Below are 15,873 nucleotides of genomic sequence, written 5' to 3' on the forward strand. Positions count from 1 at the left end.
TCCTTCTCCAATAATTTAATGATTTGTGTATCATCGAATAAATGAATTTATTAATAAATGATACACATTTTTGACTGAAAATCTAAGACATTGTGTTTGTTAAGGTGTGTACAGACTTATGCGCCACGAACATGCTCATATAAATTTTCATCATGCTTATTATATCTATGTACCTTACTGTTTCTGTAAAAATACAATTAGAATTGTATAGGCTGATAAGAAATGGAATTCGCGTGTTGGTGGCGCATAAGTCTGTACGCACCTTTGTGTTTTGAGAGATACCCCATGAATGAAGAATAGAATGACCATATTAAACTATTCCCACAATTTGAAACGACGATTTAATGATTTCCTGACACCTGCTCTGCTGGACGAAGCGTTTGAAAACATATCCAAAAGAGTGCGATGAATCGTCATCATCTCTTGAAGTGGGACAATATTCTTAGTGGATTCTATTATCAGCAGTTTGAAGTACATACTTGGTCAAAAAAGCCCATCTTCATGATAATGCTTTTCAAGCCTGTTCCGGCGTCCATCTCTTCCTAGATCTACCAATAATTTTTCTGCCAATTGACTTGTGGAGTAAGGCATTTCATGGGAGACGGTCTTGTGGCATTCTAAGGACATGATCTAACCACTCATTTCTGTATTTTTTATCATTAGATAAAAGACCAGATATGAGTCAGTGGAAGCACCTACGGTTGTCTGTGGTAGAACCATTATTTTTGATAGAGTAGTCATATAATGATCTCATCACAAAATCCATTTGAAATACTTAGTTGAAGAACATCAATTTCAAAGGTTTCAGAAAATAATAACGTAACCTTCTTACAGAAGCAAACGATACATGAGTTCTGAAATAAGAAACCAACTACTCATTATTATTCTTAACACATTTCAACCCACAGCAAGCGAGAGTAAACGTTAAAAAACCGGTAACAATTTAATTCTCGTCAAGCTTTACTAATTATTTCCCTCTACAAATAACAACTAATGCCCTATCAAATAACGGAGCCATAAATCATTGAACTTTCTATGTTGCAATGCAGACAATTTATCACATCCTACTACAAACTGCTGATTTCATTTTCTGTTCTGCAGTTTTTTTCTACAAGTAGCAATGAGTTCTCCAAATAACGTCAACAGCAGAGAGAAAGTCCCCATACCTCAGTGAACTCAACATTGTCTTTTCCAATTAGGAATGGAAAGAATTGGGCAACTGTGCCAATTCGATGGGACAATTGTTTTTTCAACAACATCTATTATTCCGTCTCTACTGTTCTCTTCAATCAAAACACTCAAGTATTTTGCATCTTATATTTTTAGAGTGCTGCCGCGTATTTTTCTATTCTTGTTTTTTTTTAGATGAGAGGAGATCAGTGAACTTCTAGCTATCAAAAGAGTAAATTTGAAATGTCAAAAGAATAATTGAAAGTGTGAATCCATATAGAAACGATTATTCATATTCAAATTTATCAACAACAAAGTGTCTTCTAACGCTAATGGTGTTCCTGAGACAAGGACGTTGAAGAACGTATCAATCGATGAGAGAATTAGGGAACGCGCCAACCATTCTCCCCGACAACTGTTCTCCCCGACAGCCGATCACCTTTTCAAACTAGTTTTTAGGGTATCGGTTGTCGCCGGTCAACGCCGTCAACCGTTCTCCTTTTCGAGCAGGTTTCAGTAGGGGATCGGATGTCGGGGAGAACAGTTGTCGGAAGCGCTCGAGGAGAACGGTTGTCGGGAACGCTTCCGACAGACGTTCTCCTTCTTTTCAGTAGGAGAACGGATGTCGGGGAGAATGGTTGTCGGAAGCGCTCGAGGAGATCAGTTGTCGGGAACACTCCGACAAACGTTCCCCTCACCACATCACATGAAATCACCATTCTGGCTGGCTCTCTCCTTGAAACTTGAAAATGAAGTCACATGAATCCTATGTATCATGCTATTAAACCAGATTACTAGATACTGTACTATACAACTAGTTCTGATACTATACAACTAGTTCTGATATTCTGATCGTCTTTGTTAAGTTCTGATATTCTGATCATCTTTGTTAAGTCTATATTCAAATTAATATTCTTGTGCAATGTCAATGCACATTACTTCAAAAGTTCTGAAATGGTACAAGTCAATGCCCAATAGGGGATCAGATGTCGGGGAGAACAGTTGTCGGAAGCGCTCGAGGAGAACGGTTGTCGGGAACGCTTCCGACAGACGTTCTCCTTTTTTTCAGTAGGAGAACGGATGTCGGGGAGAACGGTTGTCGGAAGCGCTCAAGGAGAACGGTTGTCGGGAACGCTTCCGACAGACGTTCTCCTTCTTTTCAGTAGGAGAACGGATGTCGGGGAGAATGGTTGTCGGCATTGGCATATTTTCAGCAGGGTATTGGCTGTCGCCTACGGTCAAAATCAAGAGGAGAATGGTTGTCGGGGAGAACGGTTGTCAGCGACCCAGAGAATTATCTCCAAATGAAAGCAGAAGCTGGATTTTCATAGTTGCCCACAGGGGGAAAATAAGAATGACAACTTCCAATCAATTGATGGAATGCGTAGAGATGGAAGAATAATTGGCAAGGATTTCGATCATAAAAGATAACAAAAACAAATTTGCACATGAACAATTCGCACCTGAAACTTGAAATAGGACGAGACAAAGAAGAAGTATAACAGGTCTTCAGTCTCCACCAGTTATGACAACAGAAACCTCATTCGCATAAAACTAATAAACTGTGGGCTTGTAGCGATCAATTCCAATTATGTCCAACATAACAGCAATGCTATCGATAAGCAAATTATTTCCAATTCATTTAAAAACCGTCTAAGCTTCAGGTTGTTTTTTGACGGCACATGATCAAGATATCAAGCTGTAGAGTTTTACAATCTATCTGGAAATCTATCTAGCTGCAGGACGAAGAAGTTGTGACACATAATAAAACAGAAAATTCAAACATGCATCTCACAATTAAAGTCACTAGCATGCGCCAAGAATAATTGCATCTTCAACTGAATCTCAATCAGTTTCATTCCTTCTTTTTCACTTTCCCACTCTCTCACGAAATCCGCTGTATCTTTCTCTTTTTCTCACAGCGTCTCTCACCGTCTGAACGACAAGTCAGAGAAACCTCCAATTACAGTACCTAGCTTTCTCACATGTGCTGTTTCATGTAGTATGCTAAAAGCATGCAATCTGGTTTGCGATGCAGCTAGCTAGACTGCAGGCATTCAGTCCAATCCGAGCAGATTGCAGTGTTTTACTGTCTCCACGAGATGCAAATTGCATTTTGCTGTTTTCTAAGGAGAGACAAACACTGAAATGAAACGCGAATGTCCAATTCTTGCTCTCCTGAGTGAATAATTGAGTTGTTTTTGTCTTTGTTTCTCGCCAGCAGTTCCTGACATTTCACTCTCATTTATTTTGTAATTTATCGTTTTGTGTATCTCGCTGACTGCTATCTGAACCAGATGCAAACTTTTTTTAGAAACTTTGAAAAACAAACTTGAACGACTATTTTGCTTCTTAATGGTATTGTTATTACGTGATAACAAAGTATCGCTCATTCCATAAATTACATATATACTCTCAAGCTTTGAATAATTTTCTTTTCGTAGAGAAACATGAGCACTGGGTGTGTGCAAAGGTAATGGGATGGAATTTTAGAGTGTAGAATATTTTCAAAATGTATTAATTTAATTTCAATAAATTCTCGACTTGATAACAGTAGTTATTCTGGAGTGGGCGAGTGGTATAATTTCATAGGTGATTCATTGCAATGTTTTGAACACTTCATGTTCTAATATTTCTATGTTCTGATCTTGTTATGAAATATTCCTCAACTATTGGTATAAAATTCCATAATTTACAAAATTTAAGTCAGAAATAAATATTTTTGTCTTCATAAAAATTATTGTAATTCATAAATTTTAGTTGAGAAGAGAGGGTATACTTCTTGCTGATAATACTAGTCACGATTAAGTCTCATAAATTTCAGATTGTGATTACTATTTACTATCTCCTAAATATTGTTGATCTAGCTATCAAGTATTTGGGAGTGACACTCACGCACAACAACTCAGAAGAACTGGAAGTGACCAACAGAATAAGATCGGCAAATAAAAGCTTTTACGCATGCAATAAACTGCTTAGCTCAAGACTCCTCTCACATACATCAAAACTAAGACTATACAAAACCATCATAAGACCAGTACTACTATATGCTTCAGAAACATGGATACTGAATAAAAAAGAAGAAAAAAGACCATTGTTTTAGAAAACAAGATTCTTCGAAACATTTTCGGCCCAACACTAGAAAACGGAGTTTGGAGAATCAAGCACAACTATGAAATACGCCAATTATCCAATGAACCAGACATAGTGGGTGAGATTAAAAGCAGAAGGTTACGGTGGACGGGACACATTCTGAGGAAAGAAGAAAGCGCTCTGACAAGCAGTGTACTGAGGAATAATCCTATAGGAAGAAGACCAGCTGGAAGGCCAAAAACTAGATGGTGGGACCAGGTTCGGAAAGATATGAGGAGGATGGGCCTAAAAGAGGAGGACGCGAGTGAGCGAAACTTTTGGAGTGGCTTAGTTGATGAGGCTAAGTACCGACTGGGGTACGAGTGGCCACCGCAGTAAGTAAGTAAGCTATCAAGTATTGTGATTGGTGAATTTTAGTTGAGAATCTAAAGTTCTCAATCAAATCCAAAGAGAATCTAATCTTAGATCAGAGTAGATCTGCCTGATAGGCAGATGACAAGAGAGTGAGTAAAGATCATATATTTTAAAGATCCATATTATTGAAAGTTCAAATTGTACTTTGAATGATACCCAATAATGGGGAAGAAGACACCAGAGAAAGAGGATAATTTTAGAAAAGAGGAGAGATAGATGAATGGATAAATCGAGAATAAATTGCGAACAAATTTGAATAATTATAGAAATGGATAGTCTTAAAAAGAGGAAATCAAATCGACAATTCCAATGAAGATAACGTTCATAGTTTTATTCCAATTGTGAACGGTTATCAAACCATTAATAGAAAATACGAGAATAACACTAGTGTTGGTAATGTTCATTTTATGGCGTCAGTATTCCAAATAACGCACTCGTTGAAGTTTGTTATTAGTGTGAATGTCCTTTTAAATGTTAAACGAGGGAAATCTCCATTAAAAAGCATTGAGCTTGCAATGGGGCTGATGATAATTCCCCAATAACGATGTAGTTGTTAGTGAGGTTTCTCAGAGTCCTTTTTCTGAGTTAGTTGGAAGGATGTTTACGTACAATTTCAACTTTTGAGATAGAATTAACGAAATGCTGCAGGAACGTTGACAAAACTTCTCTTGATTACATAACAACCTCCTCTATTTGTGCCTCAAATAAACGAAAAAGCTGAATGGAATAAAACCTTTTCCACTCAACAGAGGATTTCATCGCGACAAGGACTCCATCCCACTTGAAATTAGACGTTCGTTTCTCGTTATAGCCAGGAGTTGTTTACTTTCAATTTGAGGAATTATCGAACAGGAATAGATACGATTGCAGGCGCTCGCGTCTGTATCGATAGGGAGCTTTTCATAAAGAATTTTGCCCTTTATGAGCTCTCTCCAATTACTCTATTTTCAAGATTATTCTTCATCAGATTCGAATCAACTAATTGTTGCTTTTGAAGTATGATGGGAAATAAGAATGGTTTTCACTTTGCGGAGATGATTGTAACCAATAAAGACTTGAAATAAATAACTTTGCATTATTCAAAGTTTATGCAACCAAAATGTCATTTTAAAAATGTTTAACATCTTATCTGTGATAATATCCATAATGAACATTCAAATTTGAAACCATATTATCTCTTTAGTGAATGGATTATTTTCTTACCTAATGTTCAGAAACTGGAATCGACGTGACCTGTGAAACATACACGATAATTAGAAGTTACCAAGTAATATGTTAATTCACTTTTGTTAAAACATGATAATTGACTGTCAGTTACAGATAAGCCTCTAAATATATCATTTTAAACTACAGTGTACCGGTAAACGTTAACTGTCTACTCCCCCCATTTCTGGTCGAAAGCAGAATGATATATTTGGCTTTGCAAAAGACGTGAGTTATAGCTCTTCACCTAGGAAAAATAATGAGAAATCAACTGTATGAATTCTACCTACTAAATACAAGGAGAAAAATGTTCTCGTTCAGCTCATTGCTTTTATTTCATTGAAACTTCGAAGCGGAGTTTACTTTCTAATATTCTCAACCGACTTCATATCACTACACTTAGTACACTACACATATACCAATAATATTACTATACTATTGTTTATATTGATCACAGAACATAATTAGAGCGGTCTGCAAGAAATAAATGTTTTGGAAGAAAGCTTTTGTAGTTTCGGATGAACTCTAGGTGACCTCTTCGCGATGTAGCAGAGGTGTATTAGATAATTGAGGGTGTGGCTGTCCGAGATGCACGTGAAGGGTGCTAATGTCATTGAAATCCCTGCTTGCTAAGCCACATTGTTCACAAGACAAGAAGTATTGTGCAAGGTTAGTTATCAGCATCTTACTGTAACTAGGGAAGCCCTTCAAGTTTGATCATAGAAAATTACTAGTAGCCTTCCCTTGTAATTGATGTTTCAAGTATTTTTAAAAAGTATTATATTACAAGGGAACTAGTAAAAGTAAAGTAGGTTCGTATGGCTTTTGTTGGTGGGGAGTCCCTTGCGGGAATGTCCCACCTCCTGAATATATAATTTAAGCCGTCAATGAACCTTACGACTGTCATACTTCAGCCGGGACCGACAGTTTAACGTGCCCATTCGATAACACGGGAGTGATCTGGTAAAAAATCTTTTGATAATGAGAGGGTTTGAACCCGGGATCTCTATGCTGCTACGCAAGCGCTACTCAAAAACGCTAAGGGAACTAGTGGTTTCCTATAATTGAACATCCAAGTATTCTAATAAATATAGTTTATCAGAAAATATGGAATATCCATTCTGTTTATACGGTTCCTACCATGATAATTAATTCGATTTTTAATTTTGATATCCGCCTGAAATCAAACAGAATGATAACCAAATACCGATCATAGCCTACCACACTCAGAAAATAGTTAAAAAAATAATACAATCAAATAGAGATGTACTTATCATCCTCACAGAATGAAAGAAAAGATAATACAATCAAGTAGAGATGTACTTATCATACCCACAGGTTCACGTATTGTTCCTTTAACAATTCAAATGACTTCTTCCACATTTCAGGCTGAGAATGTTTCTTCACCAAACTTTGTTGGGTGATGAACATCTTTGAGCTGATAACATATCAGTTATTCGATACCTTGTAGAATAAGAGTACAGTAATTAGGATAATCAAATTTAATCAAAAAATTTAATCAAATTCCCTCTCCTTGAATGCTTTTACATTCCCAATTTTATATACTGTGGAAAGTTTCTGCATGGAATAACCAATCTAAACTGACAATCTCAATCAAGTCTAACAATTAATCTGAATATAACAATAACCAATCTATTAGAGAGTATCGATACTCTCTGCTTCTAGGCTGAGTTAGATGGAGACGACAATTTCCGATGAAATGTAGCATGTAACCTTTATTGATACATTCTCAACGGTGGTTCAATAATATTTTCCTCCCCTTGTTCAAGATCTAGCATTATTATCATCGATAATGTGTAAAAAACATTCATTTGCTTTGAAAGATAATTAATCAGCTTGGATATAATTTATCTGACAGGTATTATCGAACAATAGATTTCAATCTAAATAATGCAACAAAACAGTATCAATTTCAAAGAAAAGCAAAACAAGAATATATACTAATTTCATACGATCTCTATCATTACAGTATTGTGATTGTTTCAGGTTGAAAAATCTCTTCCCCATTTACATATGCTTTCTTCATTTATTCTTTATTCATTCTTTCAATAAGTACATTATCAAAATGATAAATTTTATAATTGATTTCAAAAATCATTTTTACATTCGCAGATTCACATAATAAATTGTTGCTGAGTCTCTAATAATCCGGGATAAAGAACTGCAAGCTATTATACAAGGCATTGACTCATCAATGCATAGGCTCTACCACAATCCCAATTCCCAATATCACAAATTGTGTTACGGAATTCTCTAGATTCAACAGCTCAATTACGAGAATTTCAGTGACCCCTGATTGTTTCAAAGCTTTGTCTCCTTCCTCATACGATCGCATACCTTATTCAGATCCGGTTTACAGTTCCCCGTATTCCGTCCGGAAAACAGAATTTCGGTACTGAGAATTCCATCAGGTATTATCCTCGAGAAGCTTAATCAGAGACACGTGGAATCCGGAACTAATGAGTGGTTTACAGGCCTTAGAGCACAAAACATCAAATGGAACAATACTCATGGGAGATTTCAGACAAGGGGCAACATGTGATGCATGTTTCCGACAACCAACTTTGAACATTACTGATTATCAGAATGGACTGAATTGTTACATGAGATAACAATGTACGCAGATAGCTTAATTATGCAGCTTGTCAAATGACATTCAAGAGTGGTTAGATGAGAAAGTATAATGATTTTTTAATTAATTAGAAATGTACAATGTACAAATTTTTGTGGAGTTTGCGATGATGATAAAGTTTTTTTTGTGAAACTAATCAGCTTCGAGGGTGTTTACCAAAAATCAAACCTGATGAAACAAAAGCTCCAAATTAATTAGCACTTCAATAATAAGTCTATTACCAAATTTATTCGAACACTCATCTTGAAATCTCATCAAATTCAAATCCTCTATGCCCTCAACTTCATTTCAGATTTCTTCAAGTAGTAAACTGTATAAGACAAATCATATTTACCATCTCTAGCATTTCCTATTCCAATTGAAATCTTGGATAAAGATTTCTTGCAATCTATTAAATTGAAGAAAGGATGGATATGAATGGGCAAAAATATTACTCAATATAGAGAATAATTCTACAATTAAGTAATCAAACCACATCGAATAAATTTAAAATATTTCAACAGGGAGCTTCAATTCTTCCGAAAACTGTAACTGTTTTTTTACTAGAGTGATAGGTAGGACATTTTAGTGATAATCTAATCAAGGATCCAACTTCGAGGTTAGAATATTCTCATTTTATCCCGTACAAAATATTTCAATTTTTGTTCTTACAAAATAACTAAAAATAGTTGTTTCAAGTCATTAAGTGAACCGTAATAATTGACCGATTCTGCCTGATTAAATGATGATCTTCCGTGAATTTATTAGATCCTATTTCTAAATCTTAAGATAACATCCAGTTAATTTCCATTGAGTAAACAAATATGAATAATTGATGAGTAATCAAGAGAGATTTCTTCGTACAGATCACAAAATAATCTCAACGTCTCTTTGATATTATCAGCATTATCTCTTTCAAAAACTTTGCCGTGACCGACCATGTGTCCACCTTAATAATATACTGTCATGATACCAATATAGTGTGAGGTCGTCATGGACAAAGAAATACATTAATAACTCCTTGAAAAGTTATGCAAATTAATCGAGCTCTTGTTGAGAATTATGTGCTGTTACGGAAGATGCAATCTTCAGGTAGCAAATGCAATTAAGTAATTGTCTACAGGAAATTTATGATAATTTAACAGGAGTTATCTGATTTAACTTGAACAATATTTTTTAAACACTTTTGTTTGCTTGGCTCAAGCATGTACGTATTTTAGGAGTTATTAAGCAAGACGAAGCTTGAAATTTTCGAGAATAATTACCAGTAATATTATAAACTTGTGAGAACTTCTCAACTTCATGAGAAGTTTTCCCAATTTCTCATAAATTGGTTAGTGCCTAACCTATTATCAAGATCAGCACAATTGTGAACAGTGGACGACTTGGAAAAGTAGTAAATACCTTCTATTGAAACTTGTGTGAAAACAAATCTTACACTACTGTCTCTTTTCTGAATAGGGCTACATGTTGTGATAAAATATTTCAAAAAGGGTACTAAGATTTCATTCTTCTTTATATCTTACACTACTGATATGAATATTATACTGCAATATTTGTTTCAAAGACGGTAAATTATTTCAAGATTGCTTAAATTTGCTTATTGATCAGAGATCTCAATAATGGGAAATTCAGAAAATAAAGAGCTCCGTTTTCACGAAGGATGAGTTCTAAACTTTTGCCTGAAAAACGAAAGCAATGAGCCTACTATTAAGGTCACTATTATACTAAGGTGTACTGTATTTTGATTTTTGAACCACTTGGGTATGAACCTTGATGTTAGTCAGCAATATTAATCTTCCATAACGTTCTGGAACGAGCATTCATTGATCGAGCGGAGCGAAGTTCCAGTTTGGAGATGATTATTCTTGTTGTATATTTTACAATAACTGATGGAGGCTTGAAGAATTCTACTTTTTCAACTCATATTCTAAAGGGCCCCATACACTAGGGAACTTGGATCGGCGAACTTGGTTCTTGCGAGCCAAATTCCCAGTGTATGTGGAAAATTGGCGAACCGCACTAAAACGGATTTGGAAAAATTTTCAAAGATACGCCCAAAATCTGCGTTTTTCCAGCGTTTTTTAGCGTTTTCTCAGCTTTATCGAGAACAAATGAACAGAAAATGTTCAAATTTAGTACAGAAGCTCAGCTAGGGTGTAATAATGTTGTGTTAGAAGGAATTTGAAATGACGCCCAAGATACGCCAAAAATTAGCGTTTTTTTTTGCGTTTTCTCAGTTCTTTCATCAAGTAATAGACAGAAAAAAATCAAATTTGGTACAGAGGTTTAGCTAGGGTCTAAGAATTTTGTGATGAGGTGACTTTAATATTTCATCAAAGATACGCCCAAAATCAGCGTTTTTCTCAGCTTTTCTGCGTTTTCTAAGTAATTGACTTTCTGATGGAACGAAGCATGCTCAAATGAAAAATGCAGGCGAGCCCGCTGATCTTATTTTTGGACGATCCAGTCGGGGGTCCAGGGGAAGGATATGGCGAGCGAAGCGAGCCTGTCAGCTAGTATATATATATATATATATATATATATATTCAATATATTTTCTTTTCACAGCAGCTGCAAACTTTGAAAAGTTCATCTCTAGACCCCAAAAACACTGAAGTGACCGACCATGTTCCACCTTAATAATATACTGTCATGATACCAATATAGTGTGAGGTCGTCATGGACAAAGAAATACATTAATAACTCCTTGAAAAGTTATGCAAATTAATCGAGCTCTTGTTGAGAATTATGTGCTGTTACGGAAGATGCAATCTTCAGGTAGCAAATGCAATTAAGTAATTGTCTACAGGAAATTTATGATAATTTAACAGGAGTTATCTGATTTAACTTGAACAATATTTTTTAAACACTTTTGTTTGCTTGGCTCAAGCATGTACGTATTTTAGGAGTTATTAAGCAAGACGAAGCTTGAAATTTTCGAGAATAATTACCAGTAATATTATAAACTTGTGAGAACTTCTCAACTTCATGAGAAGTTTTCCCAATTTCTCATAAATTGGTTAGTGCCTAACCTATTATCAAGATCAGCACAATTGTGAACAGTGGACGACTTGGAAAAGTATAAATACCTTCTATTGAAACTTGTGTGAAAACAAATCTTACACTACTGTCTCTTTTCTGAATAGGGCTACATGTTGTGATAAAATATTTCAAAAAGGGTACTAAGATTTCATTCTTCTTTATATCTTACACTACTGATATGAATATTATACTGCAATATTTGTTTCAAAGACGGTAAATTATTTCAAGATTGCTTAAATTTGCTTATTGATCAGAGATCTCAATAATGGGAAATTCAGAAAATAAAAGAGCTCCGTTTTCACGAAGGATGAGTTCTAAACTTTTGCCTGAAAAACGAAAGCAATGAGCCTACTATTAAAGTCACTATTACACTAAGGTGTACTGTATTTTTATTTTTGAACCACCTGGGTATCAACCTTGGTGTTGGTCAAAAAACGATCCTCCGTACAACGTTCAGGATCGAACACTCATTGAACGAGCGGAGCGAAGTTCCAGTTTGGAGATGATTATTCTTGTATATTTTTCCAATAACTAATGAAGGCTCAAACAATTCTACTTGACATTTTCAACTCATATTCTAAGAACCATTCTACAGATCATGTTTGTTGGCCAACGAAATTGGCTGACTCCTTCGTACTTCCTTGATAATATAACAGCAAAACATTGAAATATCATAGGAGGAAATTATATTTGTGGGTCTGAGTTTGCCTCTTTTGTTACCCTTCATAGTTACCCACTCAAATACGACATTATAGTATTTCCATGATCTGAAATCTATGATTCAGGCATCAAAAGATGAAAAATATGGAATTGTACGGGAAAAAACTCGACATGGATAAAGTTTCTTCGGCTATTGCTTGATTCCTATTCCACTGTGAAAAACAGAAGCACGAACAGAATGACGCTCTGTTTGCAGACGGATAGAATTTTGTGGAAGCTGAGGCACAGATAAGATATCTCATGAGAGTTGTGCGTTGGGGTGAAGCCAGAAATGACAGCACAGGGAGCGAAAGGAAGCCTAGTCAACAATCGGCACTGGTAGTTTTTAGAGAGGAGGAAGAAGAAAAGAAAAACTTTGTTTCAGCAGTGCAATAGGAAAAAAGAGGGTAAACCAAGTAGGCTGACGCAGGAGGAAATCATGAAGAAGAAGAAGAAGAAGAACAAGGAGAAGAAGAAGAAGAAGAAGAAGAAGAAGAACAACAACAAGAACAAGAACAAGAACAAGAACAAGAAGAAGAAGAAGAAGAAGAACAACAACAAGAACAAGAACAAGAACAAGAACAAGAACAAGAACAAGAACAAGAACAAGAACAAGAACAAGAAGAAGAAGAAGAAGAAGAAGAAGAAGAAGAAGAAGAAGAAGAAGAAGAAGAAGAAGAAGAAGAAGAAGATGATGAAGAAGAAGAAGAACAACAAGAAGAAGAAGAGAAGGAAGGGATTGGCTCAATTTTTTTCAGCCTCACTCAGGCATGAAATTCCATTATAATTCTGTAGGATATTTCGCTTTTTCAACTAAAGTGGAACCACTTCTCTACTGTTTTTCGGTTGAACATCTCATTAATAAACATAATAAATATAGCCCTCTTTGGGCAATTCAATCAGCTAAATTTAGGAAGAGAGTAGTTCTGGGCAAGTACATGTTTTCTGTTTATTCTATATTGTCATGTCTCTGACCCAATAAATGATAGATGACAAGGGAAATAGAGAGAAAGAGAGTGAGTTACGTAGAAGAGGATCATGAAGACAATCGAAATGAAAATTTCATACTGGTATAAGGAAGAATGGGTCCTTGAGAATGGAAAAATGAGGATGATGATTGAAGAATTCCAATTTAACTTCATTAATTTCCCATGAAATAAGTTCAGAGAAGGAAATTAATAATATTAATTGAAGAACGAGTATTTATTCTTGATGAAGAATTTAATGAAAGGTGAAATATTGAGAGACGAGAATATAAGATGTCAACATGGTGAATGAAGTAAAAAATTTCAATTTTAGATGAAAAATGGAACAATAATCAATGATTGGAAGAAGAGGGAGAAGATTGTTGTTGAGAAGCATAAGGAAATCAAGAAATCAAAGGGAGTGATGAAAAGAAAATAGGCCAGATCAATTTGAAATGAATTATGAAAGTTAAGGGGAGGGTAAAAAAGTAGAGCTAGGGGAAATCTGGAAGATAGATCTAGGAGTTGGGAAATGATAATCAATGTAATAATATGAAGGGAGGCGAAGTACAGAATTGATATTATTATTAGCTTCAGTAGTCCAGATATAAATCTCCGTAGCATGTCCTGCAGTTCTCTCTTACTCACCCTCTCTCTCTCAAGGGTTGTGTAGCAGAGAGGACCAGGAGTCCTAATTCCGCCCTAATAAAGGCATATAATCAATCAATCAATCAATCTCTCTCTCTCTCAAAGCTGACCCAATTCTCCCATAAATTTCAAACCGATATCAATGTGCATTGTAAAACATAACAAGTGGGTTTGTCTGTTTGATTAAAAAATTATGGAATTATTCATATTGAAATTCCTTTGAGTAGTAGCAACCTATTGGAATTGTCATTGAAGTAGTATTGTTCGAAAGAGCTTGAATGGCTCCCTGTTGACTTAGGCGAGTTGAGACTCCGTAATTTATCGAAAAGTCAAACTCTACTACTAACGATATCGAATTCAACGACACAAAATTAATTCTATTGACATTCCTTTGAACGGCATTTATTCAAGTTCATTCCTTCCCAACCCCAGTTTCTCTCGTTTTCTTATAGTATTGATTCAGAAAGGACTTGCCTGAAGCTGCTGATGGAGGAATTGTGACAAAAGCATGAAAATACGACTGCCGATAAATTTGCTGTAATTAAAGTTGGTGAGACAAGCATGAGCAAAAAGTTATCAAGTGGAATCGATCAATTATAGCTACTATTTCATGGAGACACCTATATAATTGTTATCAAATCAATGAATCACTTATTATTTATTCGCTCCATATTGGTTCTTTCTTGAACAGAACAGATAGAGCATCATGATCAAAAATGAACAGATAGAGAGCATCATGAACATCATGAGCAAAAAGTTATCAAGTGGAATCGATCAATCATGGCTACTATTTCACAGAGACAAGTATATAATTGTTATCAAATCAATGAACCAATTATTATTTATTCGCTCCATAATTGGTTCTTCCTTGAATTGAACAGATAGAAAACGAGCGGAGGAAAAATGTTGAGAATGATGACATAGTGTGAACATTGTTAAATTTGGAATCGAATAAAAATATGAACTGATGATCAAATGAAACAGAAATAGCAAGGAAATAATAGTAAGAATCTGGGTAATTATTACATACTATACTGTACGTTTAGAGGATATTTTTTGATGTTGACAATCCAATATATAATAGCATAATGGCAAATGATTGAAGTATTTTTGATTATTCAGTTTCACTTTTGATATTTTTGGATTCTTGCATGTTAGACTCCAGTTAATTTTGAAGACGTAGGGCATGAATGGAAATAACTGTTACTGAGTTCTCACAATCATTGAATAATATTGCCTAATTTATTCTGAAGATTTATCATTCTAGAAAACTAACAGACTATTGATGAAATCCATTGGAGAGAAGATATTTCTGAGGTCACAAGCTATTACATTGAAATAAACCGAGTGAATAGTGTATTTTGAAAAGAACGTTGAAAGCGCTTATGCTCCAAGCTACTCTTCAAACTTGAATGCCAGAAGTACGATTTGAAAATCTCGTGCTTAGAAGTCATTAAATACGGGTCAGCTACAGCTATAGTCAGTGTTAGTTTATATAGTGAGTGGTCTAAAATCTGAGCCCCAGTAACCTACAACTACAACCAGGCCCGGCCCCAGGGGTGGGGCGGACCGGGCGGCCGCACAGGGCGGCAGGTTTTGGGGGCGGCAAATTTAAGGGAACGGAAGATTTTAAAATACAAATAAATAATAAACTCATAATATCAAATGTGAATGGTAAAATTATATAAGAAGCTTTTCAACCTTGAGCTAATGAAGACTTTTCTAAGATCAACAATGTCCCAGGAACGTCTGAGTGGTCTAGCGAACATAAAATAGTTCAGTCCCCAGATCTTGAAGAATTGGTGAAGGAATTACCCCATGCAAAGGTCACTCGAGTTCTACTTTAATTAAACAGGTGAGTTAAACAAACTTGTAGAAATTGTAGTTCTAATTACTTAGCAAGTTAAGTAGGCCTAATACTATGTTGCAGTCTACGTCTTAAGGCTGTGCAAAGGCTAAAAATAAACTTTCTTGTACTGGTGATATTTTTCGAAGTTTTTTGAT

The 15,873-nt window shown here is 35.4% G+C and overlaps 1 protein-coding gene across 2 annotated transcripts in view; it reads right to left on the bottom strand.

Annotated features, from left to right (window-relative positions):
- LOC111047475 (insulin receptor) overlaps window positions 1-15,873 on the bottom strand; it is a 203,590-nt gene that overhangs the window by 126,482 nt on the left and 61,235 nt on the right. Inside the window, exon 3 of one of the 2 annotated variants that reach the window (XM_039437651.1) lies at window positions 5,881-5,910. The exons of the other annotated variant lie outside the window; for it this stretch is intronic. The gene's annotated coding sequence lies outside the window, so the exon portion shown is untranslated. The remainder of the gene's footprint in view (window positions 1-5,880; window positions 5,911-15,873) is intronic. 2 annotated transcript variants of the gene reach the window in all.

Source organism: Nilaparvata lugens, chromosome 11 (assembly GCF_014356525.2).
Source record: "Nilaparvata lugens isolate BPH chromosome 11, ASM1435652v1, whole genome shotgun sequence".
Taxonomy (NCBI): Eukaryota; Metazoa; Arthropoda; class Insecta; order Hemiptera; family Delphacidae; genus Nilaparvata; species Nilaparvata lugens.